The sequence below is a fragment of the Mya arenaria genome, chromosome 7, assembly GCF_026914265.1.
Source record: "Mya arenaria isolate MELC-2E11 chromosome 7, ASM2691426v1".
Lineage (NCBI taxonomy): Eukaryota > Metazoa > Mollusca > Bivalvia > Myida > Myidae > Mya > Mya arenaria.
This window is the reverse complement of record NC_069128.1, coordinates 17,614,331-17,628,402: the sequence shown is the minus strand read 5'-3', so window position 1 is coordinate 17,628,402 and position 14,072 is coordinate 17,614,331.

Here is a 14,072-nt window from a genome sequence, read left to right as displayed (position 1 = left end):
AAAATGAACCCCTAAATCGTATCTTAAAACTCTTTGCACTTCCGTATCCTGCCCCGACGATGCTTTCTTCAACAAAAACCATCAAATGGCGATCCCCTCTGATGACGTTCTTTACCGACGTCAAAAACGTCCTGCCACTCGTCTTCATCTGGATTTTTCCTTATCGTCTTCTATGGAATATCATCATTCTCTTAAACGTTAATGCCAGTTAAATACTAATGAACGACACATGTTGCTTCATTTTCACCTCGGCCATCATTATCATAATCTGTGTCCATGTTTTCCCCAATTAAATGCAAAACTTCATCGTCTCGCGCTTCCACAAAGTCCGATGACGCCATGTTGTGTCCTAGACGGTGCTTGTACTCAAGTCAGAATATAACAACTTTCAAACGAAAGAAACTTGAACAGTATATTAGTATGAAGTCAACGTAGTATGTGACATAATTTGGCGGAATTTCATAGATAAACATGGAAGAAAAGCATGTTGTAAGAGATACATAAAAAGATTGTAAACGTTAAAATAAGACGGTGTGCTTTCCTGTTATTTTACATTCCGTAATTTTGCAATACTCATTAATTTTACAGACCTAAATTTCATACCGTCTATGCAGAATACTTTGAATAAGATATTCATGAATTAAAAAATCATTTGGACGAAAAATATAGAAAATATGTAAGAAGTCCACGTAATTCTGGATCACCCCTCGTATGTAGGTAAAGGCAATTACACTTTCGGTTAATCACAATCATTCAATCAATTTACTGCAATTGTTTTTAAACTATGCATCCAATGACTTCGTACCTATATTAAGACTTGAAATACAAACATAATAGATACAACTGATTTAAAAATGTATTACATTATTTTATACATGATTAGAATTTTTTTTACAACTATGTGTGTATAATTCAAACTCGGTACAGTATATTAGTTTCGTCTTAAAATAAATAAATATTAATACGTAGAATATTGTTGGTACAACCGTGAGTGATTAAAATTTATATGGACTTATAGATAGGCGCTGATATTTAAATTAATGCCACTTTCATACCGTATAAAATGATAACTTATTTTAACAAACATAAGTCTTTTTCGATCGTTTTGAGATTAAGGTAGATTGGCATACCAAACTTCAAAGAATATTATATTGATTTATGATCCGTGTATATATTAAGAGTTTTAGAAGGAAGTGGAAAAATGTGCTTATAAGAATTGGGTACATTTACTTCAAAATTCTAATAGTAGTAAACGTAGAAGAATACGATGTAGTAGTATAAGAAGAAGTATACGTAGTAGTTGTACTAGCAGTAGTAGTAATATAAGTAGTCGTAGCAGTTTCAGTAGCAGCAAATGCATCAGTAGTAGTAGTAGTAGTAGTAGTAGTAGTAGTAGTAGTAGTAGTAGTAGTAGTGGTAGTGGTGGTGGTGGTAGTAGTAGTAGTAGTAGTAGTAGTAGTAGTAGTAGTAGTAGTAGTAGTAGTAGTAGTAGTAGTAGTAGTAGTAGTAGTAGTAGTAGAAGTAGTAGTAGTAGTAGTAGTAGTAGTAGTAGTAGAAGTAGTAGTAGTAGTAGTAGTAGTAGTAGTAGTAGTAGTAGTAGTAGTAGCAGCAGCAGCAGCAGCAGCAGCAGCAGTAGCAGTAGCAGTAGCAGTAGTAGTAGTAGTAGTAGTAGTAGTAGTATTTGTGGTATTAATAGTAGAAATAATATGAGTAGGATAATTAGGAGGGGGAGCAACGGTAGCGGCAGCAGTATTAAAAGGTGTTATGTATTACAACAATCGTGTTGTTTAACAAAACCAACGAATGTGAATTGTCCAAAACTTTTTACGAACTCAAACAAGTATATAAAGACAAATTGATAATCATTTCCGTAATGTCGTCATGCTTTATCTGGTATCTGGTAATTAAAAGCCCTAAAAGGTCTCACCGTAAACTAATAGGCAAATAATACTATAGGGTATTTACACGAATTAATGCTTCAAGTTTGACCCAGCTCTCAGTAAAAGCTATATTGTTGTGGAAGGCAAATATGGTGCGAAATCATAGACTGATGAAGCAATGGGCTGTGCCCTTTGTATACACAATGGCATAAGTATTAAATATATTGTACTGATCAAGAACACTGCTTAATACGTATAGTAATTTCTAAGATGAATTATCACAAGCCGTGAAAGGTTCTCAGCGTTAATTAAAAACGCAAATAATATCTCTGGGAAAACTGACGTTTAAATGGTCTAAGCTTGACCCAATTCTCAGAAAAAGCTGTTACCTTATAATGAAGGAAGCCATCTATGGTGTAAAATTACGCATTGGTGAAATATTGGATCGTTCCCTTTATAGTATCGGCCAAATAAGTATTAAAGTAGTTTTTTCGGCCATTTCAAAATACAGACAGGTTTTTTGAACGAGGTATTCAAGACGAGTTGCGTTCCAAATGATATTAAATGTTTTATGTAAATATTAAATGTAAAATAAAATCATTCTTATCCATACGAAGTTACTGTACTATGTATATTTTTCTAGAAAAGGCAATTAATTGATTTTCCTTTGTATTATTAATGCTTCTTGTATTATTTGAGAGATCACAATGCTTTCACTTGATCAAATGTTTAAATATATATATATATTTGTTTAAACATTACAATTTGGTGTCAAATGTGACATTATTCTAAGTCCTATGAAGCAACTCCATTCTAAATAGTTTGTAGTAGGCTACACACTGGTTGTCTCTTCTGTCTGGTAGAATTTATAAACATTTCATTACACTTAATTAAATTCTTTAAATGTGTTGTTTTTGCACTCAAACAATACAATAAGAAATTATTTTGCTTTACAGTCTTTTGAGCAAAATCAAAACCAGCACTAGCTTAATGGATATCTGTTTAGGACTCCGTTATGTTTAAGGTACCATTTAAGACACAAAGAGTGGTGCAAGGTTAATGTCCTATTATTTAATATTCATATTATCAAACTGAAGGGATTCGACCTCATTTTCCACTTCCTTTCATTGACTTGTCACTTGTGAGTTGACCTTCCTCTCTATCTTTGCTTTAAGCATTTTTCTTTCTTTTACTTACATAGAATTCGTTCATTATTTAATGAATTAAATAATAAAAACACATTCTTAAGTTAGTTTATTCAGACTACAATATCATAAGCAGCTTGAGTGAGTGAAAGGAGCAAGGCATGGCATAAATTTTACGCGTTCATCTCAAATCCGACTAAAATACCTACATACTTTAATACATCTTTCGTTAGTCTTATTTGTTTAAATATTTACAAATTGAATGTGCAAGCTCATGAATAGTGTTTGCACAATCTCTAATGTACGAGTTAGTAAAATACGTACTGCTTCAACCAAGAATGTAAGGATGCAGAGGGCTCGCATCTCCTCTAAATGTGATTCATTCGACGTGGCATTGAGTATTTAAGCAATACAAATGTAGCAACTCCCACAAAAAAGGCAAATACTATTTGTAGTAACAGTTTCCAAAGAGGTATCTGGAGATATACACTCATGTTATGATCTTTGTATCAGTTTAAAAGCATAAACAAATTCGATATACAACATAGGAAACATCCTCACACTAAATCTAGTTCCAGTTGCGCTTTTCATGATATAAATCATATTTTTTTGCTTTATAGTCAGTAAAAAGAAGGAAAACTACATGTTTAAGAGTTTAAGAAAGGGTTGTTTAACTTCTTATACTTGTTGATGGAACAGTATATCACATCTATATATATTTTACAAACGTTAGTTGCGTTTTTCACAATATCAATTCAACTGTTTGCTTAATATTTTACAAAAGAAAGAAAACTATAAGTTAAAGTAAAAGGTTATTAAACAGATAATTTTACCCTGTTAATTGTACAGAAAAATGAATCTGTATAATTTATATAGATTGATATTTTTCGTGTTCGTGATTGTCCCTGCTCATCTTACAGAACAGCCCTTATGAATGGTTCTTACAGCTAGCATTGCAGTGCTCAAGATGTGATAAATACGCTATTCCTTCTTCTACGCATTTTTTTATCCAAGGCACCTGCTGTTTGGATTAAATGGGATCCTAAGAGTTACAAATACAACCATTTATTGGAATGTTCTAGTATCGTGTTGTATTTGTTAGCATTATAATAGTCTCCATTGTAATGCATTGATCTTCCCTTGAAGGGAACACAATAGCCATTGTCTTGATCGTATTAATCAAAGAGTATCGGCCATGAATAAACACGAGTACCTTTAGAATAAACTTCGGGATATCATCAAATACCAGCCTCCTCTTCCTGTTATAAAAGCTATTTCATAATAAAAAAAGACTTAAATGAAAAAATAGCGAAGGAGATCATTGGGTTTTTAAATCAGTTTATAAGTATACGACAATAACTTTAACTCTTTCATAACTTCCACTGTTTGATGTTGACGTTATTTGTATATTCCAACGAATGTTATATGTAATATCAAGTGCATTATAAACCTTCAAACCTGTATCTGGATAACTGAGTATGCAGCAATGATTGTGCTAATTATAAGAAAACCTTCACATGAGTTCGGAAAAATGCTCAAGGTGAGGTTTAGTTCATTGCTGTGAAGTGCACTTTATAGATGTACTAAAAATATATCACGCGCCTTGAATTGCATGTTGTAGGTGTACTCAAAAAAGAACAAGTGCCTGCGAATCATGTGTTAGGAAAATAGTTCAAGGTCATTTTAAAGGTGTACACAGTATAAAGCGTGTGCCGCATGCGCGTTGTATGGCAACTATTTTCACCTTCCTTACAAACTTAGGTGCCATTTCGCTAAGACGAGGTGATAGAGAACATGTTGACGGTAATCCTAACCAATGTTTATATAAACACGTCCAACAGTTAAAAGGTTTTACAGATGTCTACTAATTTTTGAACAGCCATCATATAACATCTCTTCTTCACATTTTCTTAATGAATAATTTTACAAAAGTAATAAGACTTTAAGCAATGCCGGTTAGGTTTCAACAAAACAGCACGAAATACCGTTGAGGCGTGACATTAGAACTTGAGGGAAAAATATCGGTCACATAATTATTGCAATTTTTTGAAAATGCATCAGTGTATATAAAACATATTCATATAGGCTATATACTTTGTCATAAGGAACTTAATTTGTTTACCAAACGTATTTGCTTTGAATATGGCGGTCACTGTCTACATATAGTTGCTAAGTATTGAATATGTTCTATATTAACATTTCAAACATAGCAATGTTGTTTGTGATGAATTAGCTTTGTTTTATTAATAATCTAGGAATTGACGCGAACAAGTTTTATTTTATTCTTTATGTAATGTTAATTACAATATTTTCGCGTTCGCTCGTCAAGCAGTGTCCATTTTATCTGTTTTTATCTTTCCAGAATCTCTCGTGTTTTGCAGAAAAGGTTGTCAAATTAGCAATAAAGTATGATTATTCTTCTAATATTTCGCTTTTTTCTCCAATTTAACCTTACTTCTGGGCGATTTTTACTGCTTCAATTGTTGGTTTTGAAAAAAGTGATTGGTTCGGAGAGATCGCAGGCTAATTTATGGTGCAAACACTGATATTCACTTCGTAATTTCGTTTTCTCAACTACCAACTTGAACATAATTGAAGGCACTTTTTATAAATGTTGGTAAGAATAATTTTTATGCACAACTGCACGGCGAGGGGTGTCAAATGGGTCTCAGATGCAAAAGCGCTGAATATTCATTAATTGCATTTTCATTGTTATTTTAAGTTTTTATATGGTATATATGCACTGTGTTGTTTGTGGAGGTTCGTGCAGTTGTTCCAAGTTTCTTGTTTGTGATTACTTTTTGTGTGTTTCATGTCTTTGGCGTTTACCCTGTGTCATTAAACGGGGTTTATGTTTAACGTTTTAGCTACTAACCTTGAGTCTGTTCGTTTTTTATATTAACATTAAGATCATAGGGACTTTTTTATACTGTTAGTTAACACAGAGTTAATATTATTCAAGCATATGTTTACTTATTGAAACATGTATTCAGAAACTGTCAACAAGACTGATATTTGTAGATTTCTTTTTGGAAACAATAAATGGTACAAAGTTGCGACGTAGCAATAGTCCGATTGCTGAAGAACGGCACAGCATAATTTTCAACACTAATGTACCAGCTACAGGAATCGACCTAGCAGTTTCAAAGCACTTGACTCTAGGCCTATTAGTCAATGGTTAACAGTCAAGCAACCACAGATGCGAGAGCAAAATCAACCACAGAGGCTTATTGGCGATCAATCTAATTTTTAAACAGCAATTTAATCATAGATGCTAACATACACTCAACCACAAATACGACAGATCAATCAACCATAGAGGCTTATAGCCAATCAACCATATGCTCTTAAGCGAATTAACCATACAACCTAACAGACGATCAACCACACAGTTTAACAGACAATTAACCACAGAGGCTTACATACAGTCAACGAAAGGCTGACAGACAAAAAAAAACACAGATGCTAACATATAATCAACGAAGGGCTAATAGACAATGAACCACAGAGGCTAACGACCAATCAACGTGGAAGCTTGTAAGAGCCAACTCAAACGGAAATAAAACTATGAAAAGGGAGTTTTAATCAAATTATTTTGGGGCTGCTCATTTGTGTGATTTAACCAATGATTTCTACGTCTAAAACTGAATTACATCTTACCGCGACAAGTGAACTTAATAACGTCATATAACATTAGCAGACTTCTAGTGGAAAGGCATTAACGAATATAAACACTGGCTTAGAAAAGATGGCACAGAAAGATGTTTTACTGGTCACAGGTGTTGAGATACGTATGTTTTCATTCCATAGTAATTCTAGTTTTTCTGTATTCTTTGTAAACATAAACAAAATTATTAGGATTATTTCGACAAGGTTATTGATAAACGTGAATTACGGCAGTCAAATTTGATTAACCCTTACCATTGAGTGTCTCTTTAAATGAGCATAAAAACTTGAATTGATTTTCTCAATGGTTTTAAGGTTATGCAAATCTGTTTTCACTTTGTTGAAATGTCAAAGGGGCATTGCGGAGAACGTGTTACGGTTACAGCGGTAACAGCGTTTTACTGTATCCTTTAAAGACAGGTGGTGCATTTTAAGCCTAATGACCTCATATCATTTCAAAGCGTTTAATGTGTAGAAAGTGAAAATACAAAGCGAACGAACGAACGAAAGTTTACTCTGTTAAAGGCCTCCAGCCCATCATACATGTAACAATGCAAATCAAATATAACAAAATGCATATATGTAACTAAATAAGATGTGTGTCTCTTGGTAAACAAAATTAAGTGTTATCTATAACTAACATGAGTTTATGAACATAAAGAGCAGTGGATTAAATATAGGTAACTTTTTCCGAAGCCATCAGCTTATAGAAATGAACAATGACACTGTTTTCACTATACTATTATTAAGAAAACAAATAATTTTCGTGGATGTCATTAATTCTTGAACACTTGAAAATCATGATAATAATCAATATTCATCTTCAATAACAAGTGTGTCTATGTCCAAAAAAGCATTGTACGGACTTTGTCTTTCAAACAAACCTGTTTGACCTTGAAATATTATTTTAATAGCCCGATTACAGCTGAAATGAAGAACAAAAGCAACAACTTCAATCTATTTTTCATATCTTCATATTCAGTCAATTGTTTTATATTTATATATGTAGTAAATAAGTTATACAGTTTATGTTTCTTAAATTTCATGGGTAACATTTCAGAATTTAAATGTTATTGAGTGAACTAAGCTCTGTATGAAGGTAAAGGTAATTACATGTTCGTTTAATCACATTAACGTAAGTGATTCCGTTTTAGTTTTGCTATTTATTCAAACCTTGCATTTAGGGACTTTGTATTGCATAAACAAACATAATCCATATAATGGTTATGATCATTTATTACACTATTTTACATTTTTACAAATTTGATTACAACTTACAATTTTTACACGGTACAGTATTCTAGTTTCATCTAAAATGATTTAATCTTAATACGTAAAATGTTAGTGGTGGTATTCCACAATATGATAGACATCTTAATGAAACTTAAGACAGGCGCAGATATTTAAATCGATGTTGAATCCATACTATATAAAATGAAAGCGTATATTAAGAAACATATGTCTTTTTCGATCGTTTAGAGATTAAGGTAGACGGGCGTGCCAAACCTCAAAGCAAAAAAGATTGATTTATAATCCATTTTAACATGTTATTATTGTCAAATAAGAAGGCACATATGTTAGTGTATAATGCACGTTCATTACATTTAAGAAATTTAGAAGAAAATGGAAATATGTACTGGGTTAACATACTTCATAAGTCTGCAAACTCATAAAGGTCAATGTTATAATTGCTATTAGTCTAATCGTAGTAGTAGTAGTAGTAGTAGTAGTAGTTGTAGTAGTTGTAGTAGTAGTAGTAGTAGTAGTAGTAGTAGTAGTAGTAGTAGTAGTAGTAGTAGTAGTAGTAGTAGTTGTAGAAGTAGTAGTTGTAGTAGTAGTAGTTGTAGTAGTAGTAGTAGTAGTAGTTGTTGTTGTTGTTGTTGTTGTAAGAGAAGAGGTAGTGGTAGTGGTAGTGGTATTGGAAGTGGTAGCAGTAGCAGTAGTAGTAGAAGTAGTAGTAGTAGAAGTAGTAGTAGTAGTAGTAGTAGTAGTAGTAGTAGTAGTAGTAGTAGTAGTAGTAGTAGTAGTAGTAGTAGTAGTAGTAGTAGTAGTAGTAGTGGCAGTAGTAGAAGTGTAGAAGTAGAAATAGCTGTATTAGCATTGATTTGCTAAGCTAAGCTAGCAGAGGCATTCTTCTTCTTTTCAAAATTATGGTGGTTTTCTGCCTTAAGACAATCTTATCAACACATCCAACGGGCGTTAATACATGTACGTAGATTGGAAGGCCAGAACTGTTCACAAATTCAGACAAGTATATCGTAGACAAATCGATCATCATTTTCCGTAATTTCGTAATGTTTTATGTAAGTCGCGGGTAATTACTAGCCATAAAAGTTCTCAGCGAAAATTAAAAAGCAAATAATGCGTTGGGGTTTACTGACGTGTTAATGTTTCAAGCTTGACTTAGCTCTCAGTAAAAGTTATATTGTTATGATGGAGGAAGCCAGACATGGTGTTTAATTATAAATGATGAACTATTGGATCGTGCCCTTTGTATACTCAATGACACAGGTATTGAAGAATTTTGTTCTGGCCAAGCACATTTCTAAATACGTATAACGATTTCTGAGAAGAATCGCTGCTTATTACAAGCCGTAAAAGGTTCTCAGTGTAAACTAAAAAGCAAATAATATTTCTGGGATTATTGGCGTTTAATTGCTTCAAGCAAGACCCAGCTCTCAAAGAAGCTGTAATGTTATATTTGAAGAAGGTATCTATGGTGTAGTAGTAGTAGTATTTGTGGTATTAATAGTAGAAATAATATGAGTAGGATAATTAGGAGGAGGAGCAACGGTAGCGGCAGCAGTATTAAAAGGTGTTATGTATTACAACAATCGTGTTGTTTAACAAAACCAACGAATGTGAATTGTCCAAAACTTTTTACGAACTCAAACAAGTATATAAAGACAAATTGATAATCATTTCCGTAATGTCGTCATGCTTTATCTGGTATCTGGTAATTAAAAGCCCTAAAAGGTCTCACCGTAAACTAATAGGCAAATAATACTATAGGGTATTTACACGAATTAATGCTTCAAGTTTGACCCAGCTCTCAGTAAAAGCTATATTGTTGTGGAAGGCAAATATGGTGCGAAATCATAGACTGATGAAGCAATGGGCTGTGCCCTTTGTATACACAATGGCATAAGTATTAAATATATTGTACTGATCAAGAACACTGCTTAATACGTATAGTAATTTCTAAGATGAATTATCACAAGCCGTGAAAGGTTCTCAGCGTTAATTAAAAACGCAAATAATATCTCTGGGAAAACTGACGTTTAAATGGTCTAAGCTTGACCCAATTCTCAGAAAAAGCTGTTACCTTATAATGAAGGAAGCCATCTATGGTGTAAAATTACGCATTGTTGAAATATTGTATAGTTCCCTTTATATTATCGGCCAAATAAGTATTAAAGTAGTTTTTTCGGCCATTTCAAAATACAGACAGGTTTTTTGAACGAGGTATTCAAGACGAGTTGCGTTCCAAATGATATTAAATGTTTTATGTAAATATTAAATGTAAAATAAAATCATTCTTATCCATACGAAGTTACTGTACTATGTATATTTTTCTAGAAAAGGCAATTAATTGATTTTCCTTTGTATTATTAATGTTTCTTGTATTATTTGAGGGATCACAATGCTTTCACTTGATCAAATGTTTAAATATATATATATATTTGTTTAAACATTACAATTTGGTGTCAAATGTGACATTATTCTAAGTCCTATGAAGCAACTCCATTCTAAATAGTTTGTAGTAGGCTACACACTGGTTGTCTCTTCTGTCTGGTAGAATTTATAAACATTTCATTACACTTAATAAAATTCTTTAAATGTGTTGTTTTTGCACTCAAACAATACAATAAGAAATTATTTTGCTTTACAGTCTTTTGAGCAAAAATAAAACCAGCACTAGCTTAATGGATATCTGTTTAGGACTCCGTTATGTTTAAGGTACCATTTAAGACACAAAGAGTGGTGCAAGGTTAATGTCCTATTATTTAATATTCATATTATCAAACTGAAGGGATTCGACCTCATTTTCCACTTCCTTTCATTGACTTGTCACTGGTGAGTTGACCTTCCTCTCTATCTTTGCTTTAAGCATTTTTCTTTCGTTTACTAACATAGAATTCGTTCAATATTTAATGAATTAATAATAAAAACACATTCTTAAGTTAGTTTATTCAGACTACAATATCATAAGCAGCTTGAGTGAGTGAAAGGAGCAAGGCATGGCATAAATTTTACGCGTTCATCTCAAATCCGACTAAAATACCTACATACTTTAATACATCTTTCGTTAGTCTTATTTGTTTAAATATTTACAAATTGAATGTGCAAGCTCATGAATAGTGTTTGCACAATCTCTAATGTACGAGTTAGTAAAATACGTACTGCTTCAACCAAGAATGTAAGGATGCAGAGGGCTCGCATCTCCTCTAAATGTGATTCATTCGACGTGGCATTGAGTATTTAAGCAATACAAATGTAGCAACTCCCACAAAAAAGGCAAATACTATTTGTAGTAACAGTTTCCAAAGAGGTATCTGGAGATATACACTCATGTTATGATCTTTGTATCAGTTTAAAAGCATAAACAAATTCGATATACAACATAGGAAACATCCTCACACTAAATCTAGTTCCAGTTGCGCTTTTCATGATATAAATCATATTTTTTTGCTTTATAGTCAGTAAAAAGAAGGAAAACTACATGTTTAAGAGTTTAAGAAAGGGTTGTTTAACTTCTTATACTTGTTGATGGAACAGTATATCACATCTATATATATTTTACAAACGTTAGTTGCGTTTTTCACAATATCAATTCAACTGTTTGCTTAATATTTTACAAAAGAAAGAAAACTATAAGTTAAAGTAAAAGGTTATTAAACAAATAATTTTACCCTGTTAATTGTACAGAAAAATGAATCTGTATAATTTATATAGATTGATATTTTTCGTGTTCGTGATTGTCCCTGCTCATCTTACAGAACAGCCCTTATGAATGGTTCTTACAGCTAGCATTGCAGTGCTCAAGATGTGATAAATACGCTATTCCTTCTTCTACGCATTTTTTTATCCAAGGCACCTGCTGTTTGGATTAAATGGGATCCTAAGAGTTACAGATACAACCATTTATTGGAATGTTCTAGTATCGTGTTGTATTTGTTTGCATTATAATAGTCTCCATTGTAATGCATTGATCTTCCCTTGAAGGGAACACAATAGCCATTGTCTTGATCGTATTAATTAAAGAGTATCGGCCATGAATAAACACGAGTACCTTTAGAATAAACTTCGGGATATCATCAAATACCAGCCTCCTCTTCCTGTTATAAAAGCTATTTCATAATAAAAAAGACTTAAATGAAAAAATAGCGAAGGAGATCATTGGGTTTTTAAATCAGTTTATAAGTATACGACAATAACTTTAACTCTTTCATAACTTCCACTGTTTGATGTTGACGTTATTTGTATATTCCAACGAATGTTATATGTAATATCAAGTGCATTATAAACCTTCAAACCTGTCTCTGGATACCTGAGTATGCAGCAATGATTGTGCTAATTATAAGAAAACCTTCAACTGAGTTCGGAAAAATGTTCAAGGCGAGGTTTAGTTCATTGCTGTGAAGTGCACTTTATAGATGTACTAAAAATATATCACGCGCCTTGAATTGCATGTTGTAGGTGTACTCAAAAAAGAACAAGTGCCTGCGAATCATGTGTTAGGAAAATAGTTCAAGGTCATTTTAAAGGTGTACACAGTATAAAGCGTGTGCCGCATGCGCGTTGTATAGCAACTATTTTCACCTTCCTTACAAACTTAGGTGCCATTTCGCTAAGACGAGGTGATAGAGAACATGTTGACGTTAATCCTAACCAATGTTTATATAAACACGTCCAACAGTTAAAAGTTTTTACAGATGTCTACTAATTTTTGAACAGCCCTCATATAACATTTCTTCTTCACATTTTCTTAATGAATTATTTTACAAAAGTAATAAGACTTTAAGCAATGCCGGTTAGGTTTCAACAAAACAGCACGAAATACCGTTGAGGCGTGACATTAGAACTTGAGGGAAAAATATCGGTCACATAATTATTGCAATTTTTTGAAAATGCATCAGTGTATATAAAACATATTCATATAGGCTATATACTTTGTCATAAGCAGAGGAACTTAATTTGTTTACCAAACGTATTTGCTTTGAATATGGCGGTCACTGTCTACATATAATTGCTAAGTATTGAATATGTTCTATATTAACATTTCAAACATAGCAATGTTGTTTGTGATGAATTAGCTTTGTTTTATTAATAATCTAGGAATTGACGCGAACAAGTTTTATTTTATTCTTTATGTAATGTTAATTACAATATTTTCGCGTTCACTCGTCAAGCAGTGTCCATTTTATCTGTTTTTATCTTTCCAGAATCTCTCGTGTTTTGCAGAAAAGGTTGTCAAATTAGCAATAAAGTATGATTATTCTTCTAATATTTCGCTTTTTTCTCCAATTTAACCTTACTTCTGGGCGATTTTTACTGCTTCAATTGTTGGTTTTGAAAAAAGTGATTGGTTCGGGGAGATCGCAGGCTAATTTATGGTGCAAACACTGATATTCACTTCGTAATTTCGTTTTCTCAACTACCAACTTGAACATAATTGAAGGCACTTTTTATAAATGTTGGTAAGAATAATTTTTATGCACAACTGCACGGCGAGGGTGTCAAATGGGTCTCAGATGTGTTTTCCATTCAGAAAAGAAAACGCAATGTGTATGTGTCCCTTGCAAAAGCGCTGAATTAATTAATTAAGAATTAATTAATTGCATTTTCATTGTTATTTTAAGTTTTTATATGGTATATATGCACTGTGTTGTTTGTGGAGGTTCGTGCTGTTGTTCCAAGTTTCTTGTTTGTGATTACTTTTTGTGTGTTTCATGTCTTTGGCGTTTACCCTGTGTCATTAAACGGGGTTTATGTTTAACGTTTTAGCTACTAACCTTGAGTCTGTTCGTTTTTTATATTAACATTAAGATCATAGGGACTTTTTTATACTGTTAGTTAACACAGAGTTAATATTATTCAAGCATATGTTAACTTATTGAAACATGTATTCAGAAACTGTCAACAAGACTGATATTTGTAGATTTCTTTATGGAAACAATAAATGGTACGAAGTTGCGACGTAGCAATAGTCCGATTGCTGAAGAACGGCACAGCATAATTTTCAACACTAATGTACCAGCTACAGGAATGGACCTAGCAGTTTCAAAGCACTTGACTCTAGGCCTATTAGTCAATGGTTAACAGTCAAGCAACCACAGATGCGAGAGCAAAATCAACCACAGAGGCTTATTGGCGATCA